Below are 6,925 nucleotides of genomic sequence, written 5' to 3'. Positions count from 1 at the left end.
GCATCTCTGGCTTGTTGCCCAGTTCTGTATAAATAAATAAACAAATCTTTAAAAAAGAGAGAGAAAAGATCTTGATCTTCGAGCTGCATACTGCATTATGCCGCTTGCTCCGTAACTCCCGTATGACAGTGCTGTGTTGTCAATGCAACAAGGATTTATTTACAAAGCAAGATTGGGGACCCTCCCTGGTAGCACAACAGGTAAGGATGCAGCACTGCAGGCTGGGTGCAGCCGTTTTGGTGCGAGTTTGATCCCCCACCCTGGAGGTAACCCAAACAGTGCAGCAGACCTCCCCTGTATTGCCCGCTGCTCCCCTTAGCTGTATATTTCAGTCCATCTGCCTGTTCTGCTCCCCACTCTATTTCTGGTGAATCCTCTCACCACCCCTCCACCTCTGGCTTGTACCCCCGTTCGGTATGCATAAATAAATAAATCTTGAAAAAAAAAAACAAACAAAGCAAGATTGGGATAAGGAAAATAGTTCTAAGTCCACAGATGGCCAGTTGTTCTGTGTCAGTCAGTGCCCACACTGCCAATAATCCAAACCAAAAGCTGTTCATGCAAGATGGCACTGTCCCTCTGAAGGGAGGTGCAAACTAGTGGCTAACAGTAAGTAGTGGGCCAGAATGCAACTAGACTGCGGCTTTTGGGGGTCATCAGTGGTGATTCTTAGATCACACCACAGCAGCATCTCTCCTGAAGCCAAAGTTAGTCTATCTCCTGAAGATTTTTCCAAGCTGAGTCAAACTTTTGTAACCAACTGAAGCTTTCCAGGTAGCCCCCAGGAACTTCAAGTGCAGTTTTTCCCCCTCTGTCAAACTGAGTGTCTAGCTTTCCTGAAGCTTTCGTTTGTATTCCCCTCCAGGGTACCTGCCTTTTGAAGCTGTTTGGTCCTTTTTCCAAGCCTGCTGTTTCCAAGATTTGATTGGTGCCAGTGCATGCTTGAACTTAATCGGTGTCAATAGGACCTGCTTGATCCATTTTCAAAACCAGCGCAGGGTTCAAAACAAAATCCAACCTTCCCTGCACACTCTCTCATTTGAGCTCGGCAGGTAAGTTCTGCTGTATCTGAATGGCACTGTGCAGGTTCAAACCTGATCCACATGTCTCCAAAACTGCCATCTTTTTTTTTTTTTTTTCCTTTTTTGAAAAACCCACACATGGCTGTGCCAGGGTCAGCCACCAAACCCGGCGACCACAATGTAGTCCAGGCTGATGTGGCTCAGCTCTTGATGTGGCTCAGCTCAGGGCCACCAGCATCTTCAGAGAACCAAGAGTTGCTCTCACAATTGGGGCAAGCCTTTGCCTTTTGAAGTCCCATCATTCCCCTTGTTACATTCGCCTCCTTACACTTCCAGTTCTCACATTCCAGGAGAAGGACTATGACCTCCCTCCTCCTCCAAAAGCAAAGCAGACTACCCAGCACCATCATAAACGTTTCACAAGCCACGGGTGACTCCCATAATCCTTAGCTGTCCCTGGTACACAGGCAAGGGACAGGAGATAGAGCTCTTCCCAAGAGTGTTGGGACTCCCACTTTGACAGACCCAAGCTCCAGAGGATGCAATGGAGCTTGCAGAATGGCATTGTCATCTTGCATTGTGACATTGGCTATCCCATCACACCTCATGGAATCAGAGATCCTGGAAAGGGCCAGGCAGGGAAGTAGAGGCCCTTCTGCAGCAACCGATTAAGCATCTGAAACCTAGGGCTCCCACAGTTCCATCCTGGATCAGTGTTTATCTACCACTTAATGTCTATAACTGGAGCCTCTTTACAGTCTGATGGGGCAGGGCTGATTAGTGTCCACTCCAAGTCCTCCAGGACCACTTTCCTCTGCCAACCTGTTCTACCTGTCCCTTCATCATCAATGCAGATATCCAGTGTGTTGGTTTCCTATTGCTGTTGGACTGTATGACCACTTAGTACCTTAAAACCATATCTTTCTATTCTTTCACATGTCTTTGGGTCAGAAGTCTGGGATGGTGTTCCATGCACAGCTTATTATGAGGCAAAAGTCAAAGTTTCCACCTGCTGTAATCCCAATTTTCAAGTTCATTTGCGTCACTGGAAGGATTTGTTTACTTGAGGTTGGGGTACTTGGAACTGATGTCCTGTTGGTCAGGGGTCTCTCTCAGCAACTTACTGACAAAAGTGCAAGGTCCTTCCTTGTCCATAAAGACTCCAGCTTCATATCCAAGTTCAAATCTCTGATTCCCCTTCTACCATGAGCAGGAAGAAACATGCCACTTTAAGGATTCATGTGATTAGGTTGGGTCAGCCTGGATAATCCAACACTGTCAACTGTACCAAATAACAATCAATACAGTATGATTTTGCATCATGCTTCCAGGTCCTTAGGCTAGGGCAGGGCATCTCCTGGGTCCCATTTTAGAAAATCTGTCTACCTGCCTGCCCTTTTGCCCACCCATACCAGGCTCAAAGTCCAGTCATTCCCTATAGATTATTCACCCTAACAACCAAATCTCTAGCTGCTGATATACCACCCTAAACCCCTCTCATGGCTCACCTGGGCCTCGGCAGAAGATGTCTCTCTGGCCACGTCTTTCTCCCCGTTCCCCAGGTATACTGTCCATTTCTCTGTTTTCCCACAGTAGCCAGAATGGTCTTCCAAACACAAAGCTAACCAGTTTATTTCCAACTTAAACTCTTGCAGCACTACCCAGGAAACTCAAGATGTAAACAAAGCTCCATAAAGTTCATTTTTTCAAATGTTTTCAGAACAACGACTCCTTCTGGGTACCAGAATCCACAGACAATCTCTGGAACTTTCTGTTTAACAGCATGGAGAGACCACCACAATAAGCAAGCAGGGTGACCCTTGCCACCTGGTCATCTTAGTCCCCTCCTCAACCTCAGACATAGTCATCAACCTCGCCCTCCCCCTACCAATTCTCAACAGGATTTTTCTCAGATCCCTTCTAAGTTCCATTTCTATAATGGCAGAGTTCCCAAGGCTTCTCCATTATGGTCCACATAATGGATTTCATATGGAAATTCTGGGGAGGCAAGGACTTTCTCTAGTTTATTATTGCTTCTTCCAGTTCCTAGCTCCGTGTTTGGCACATATGATGTGCTCACATTTTTGGAAATGAAAGAAAAGTCCCAATATGGGATATGTAGACTCAGCCTTGCTTAACATTCCTGCTTCTCCAGACAGTGTACAAACTGCAAAGACAGCTGGCAGCAAATACTCAAGCCACACAAAATAGCCACTGGGTGTCCACACTGGCCCCCGCTGCCCTGACCTCAGCCACAATTTGCAGCTAGAGTACCAGAATGTCTCACCATTATCCATTCCAGAATGCCTAGGAAAAAGAAAGTTTTCTGGGCTTAAGAACAGAAAATGTGGGTCCTCTCTAATGGCGCAGTAGGTTAGAGAGCAGCCTTGCGAAGCTGACCAAGTCCACTTTAGTGCAAGTTTGATCCCCAGCCCTGGAGGTGACCCACATGGCGCAGCAGACCTCTCCTGATCCACCTGTTGCTCCCTTCAGCAGTGTACTTAATCAGTTGGCCTGTTCTGCTCCCCACTCTCTCTGGTGAATTCTCTCATGGTCTCTGCACCTCTGGCCTGTACCCCAGTTCTGTAAGCATAAATAAAATATTTAATTAAAAAAAAGAACAGAAAATATACCCATCAAGCACTTGCTCAAGAACTCTATTAAATAGGGGAGGCAGTGTGGTACCTAGGGGAAGGGGCAGGCTTTACACACACACAACCCCACAATCTTTATCAAGACAGCAGAGAAAATGGGAGCCCCCAAGGTAGGAGAAATTTCCCCACCTGGGAAAAGCACTGGCCTTCAGAAGTGTTAGTGGCCCAGGGTAGAACCTGTCACAGGCTGCAATTAGGGATCTGGTGACAGATTCAGTATCCTATCCATCCCCAACACCAAACAGCTACAGCCCACAAGACCCCAGCTAGAACACAAAGAAGTCTCTTGGAATGGTCTCAGTTTTCCAACTGTTTAATGCCTGGATTAGATGCTCCCTAAGGTCTCTTTTACTTCCCAAAGTCCCATTTTTGCTTCTAATTTTATCCCTGCCATATCAGAGCCAAGCACTGATTTCCACAGGTCACTAGTTGTGAAAGGCCTGTAGTAGAAGTGCCTTGTGTGGACACCAGCCCCTCCAGGCCGGCTGGCAGAGCCGCCAGTCCCCACACAGTCCAGGTGACATGTGTGTCCAGATGACCCGCAGCAACACACAGTGTTCTAGCTAAGCCCTGCCAAGTTCCCTGGGTCATGAGTTAAACTGTCTACCCCCAAAAGATCAATTTAATGATAGAAACACATTTTGGACATTCATATAACAGAATCCAACAACTCAAAACACTTTCAAAAATTGCTGGACTTCAGCAAACATTCGGAGGCTCTGAGGTTAAAGAGATGGGAGGGGTGAGAAATAAGAAAAGTGGGGGAAGTCATAGATTTCTTTATACAAAATAAAGAAAGTCAAGTGAAGCAAGCCTGTGAGGAAAAAGAATGTACTTTGATCTTGTTCTAGAAAAGACATCTTCCAGAATTAACCTAACTCTCCAGTACCAAGGATCCTATTAGGGGTCCCACTGTTGTTGTTGATTGGTGTTCCACTAGATTTCAAGTGAAAATCTAGAAAAATCTACTTGCTGGTATTATCCCTTGTAGATATATTTCCCCTAAAGGCTAGCAATTTCCACAAGAAGTATATATATATAGTTAAAAAAAAAAAGTCTGTTTAATCTCAACCCTTGGGTATCTGTGAATATGATCTTAATTGGAAATAGGATTTTTGCTGACGAAATCAAATGAAGATGAGGCTATTAGTTTGGGTCCTAATCCAATATGACAGGTGGCTAGTGTGGAAAGCTGCTGACAACAGAGGCAGAGTCTGGAATGAAATGTCTGCCACTCAAGGAGAGACAAACTGAAGCCCACACATAGGGGCTGACTAAATAAATGATGGCAATCCATACAATGTGGTAGGATCAAGGCATTAGAAGAATGATATTTATATTGGGCCCTCCCTGGTGGTGCAGTGGGTTAGAGCGCCACTCTGCAAAGCTAAGCTGTGGCTGCTTTGGTGCAAGCTCGATCTCAGCCCAGGAGGTGACCCACATGGTGCAGGAGACCTCTCTTGACCCTCCTGATGCTTCCCTTAGCAGTATACTCCATCAGTCAGCCTGCTCTGCTCCCCACTGTCTCTGGTGAATCCTCTCACAGCCCCTGCATCTCTGGCCTGTACCCCAGCTCTGTATGCATAAACAAACAAAATCTTTTTTAAAAATTATATTTACCTCTGTAATAGAGATAGAAATGCTTCCCAAAATATTTTGGTAAGTGGAAATAAATTATTAGAATAGTATATTAGTTAATGTATATAAAAACCAACATATTGGGGGTAAGGGTGAAAAAAAGACCAATATATATGTGAATATGTATACATACACATATATGTATATGAAAAATTTAATATTGAGAAACTCTGGGGAATTTAAAAGAAGTTAAATGATGATTTTCATGTTCCTATTTTGAGTAAGTTTCCCACAAATATTATGCACTATCTTTGGTACTTTTGTGAGTCTGTGGTAGAGGGTGCTTACTTGATGGGTGTGGTGTGTTAATACACATCTGAAATGGTGTGAACCTACACTCTAAATTATGGACAGTAATGTAAATGATGGTACCTCAATAAAAAATGATACAGGCCCTCCCTGGTGGCACAGTGGGTTAAAGCACAGCACTGAGAAGCTAAAGCCACTTCTGCATGAGTTAGGATCCCAGCCTACCCCGGAGGTGACCACGTGGCGTGGCAGACCTCTCCTGACCCGCCCGCTGCTCCCCTCAGCAGTGTAACTTTGTTGATCTGCCTGTTCTGCTCCCCACTCCATCTCTGGTGAGTCCTCTCACCCTCTGCATCTCTGGCCTGTACCCCAGTTCTGTATGAATAAATAAATCTTTTTAAAAAAATGATACAATTTAAAAAAAGGGATGAGTGCATTTTATGATTATCTGAAATGATACTACATAAAATAGTAATAGTCTTAACTACACACAAAAATAAATAAAGTAATAAATTTACATTCCAAAGCCACAATCCTGACCTGGAGAAGTCCTTTCTAAAGCACCAAACAGACTTCTCTAAGTTCTTGCTTTCTTGTATTTATTTATTTATTTTAAGAGTTATTTTTATTTATTTATGCATACAAGAACTGGGGTGTAGGACAGAGGAATGGGAGGTTATAGGATTCACCAGAGATACAATAAGGATCAGAACAGGCGGATCCACTGAAAACCACTGCTGAGGGGAGCAGTGGGTGGAACAGCAGTAGGTAGACAAGGTCAGGGATTAAACTCAGGCCATAGCAGAAGGCCTTCATGGTGATAGCAATGAGACTAACTAACCCCTAGGCTACCAGTGAAGCCCCTCCATCAATCATCTTAACCAATAATGACCAAGCTGATACTGATATGATGGGCCTACAAAAGAATTAAAACATTTCCAATAATGTTTTCTTCTACTTGAACCTCAGCTCTTATGGTAGATATGATTATGTAGTACAATTAAACAATTTTTAAAAAGCCATCCTCAATTTAAAAATAGGCAAATGATTTAAAAAGACATTTCTTCAAAGTATATAAGTAGACAATAAGTACTTGAAAATCTACTCATCATCACTAAGCATCAGGGAAATGCAAATCAAAATGACTCTGAAGTGCTCCTTTACATCCATTAAGATTGCTATAATAAAAACTTGGTAGCAGGGCCCTCCCTGGTGGTGCAACGGATTAGGGTGCAGCACCATGAAGCTTGCTGCAGCCATTTCACCAAGAGTTCAATCCCTGGCTGGGGAGGTGACCCACATGGCACAGCAGACCTCTCCTGACCCACCTGCTGCTCCCCTCAGAAGTGTATTTCTGTAGAT

The sequence above is a fragment of the Condylura cristata genome, unplaced genomic scaffold (genome assembly GCF_000260355.1).
Source record: "Condylura cristata isolate star-nosed mole 26May11 unplaced genomic scaffold, ConCri1.0 scaffold00008, whole genome shotgun sequence".
Taxonomy (NCBI): Eukaryota; Metazoa; Chordata; class Mammalia; order Eulipotyphla; family Talpidae; genus Condylura; species Condylura cristata.
Note: the sequence above shows the minus strand (reverse complement) of the source record.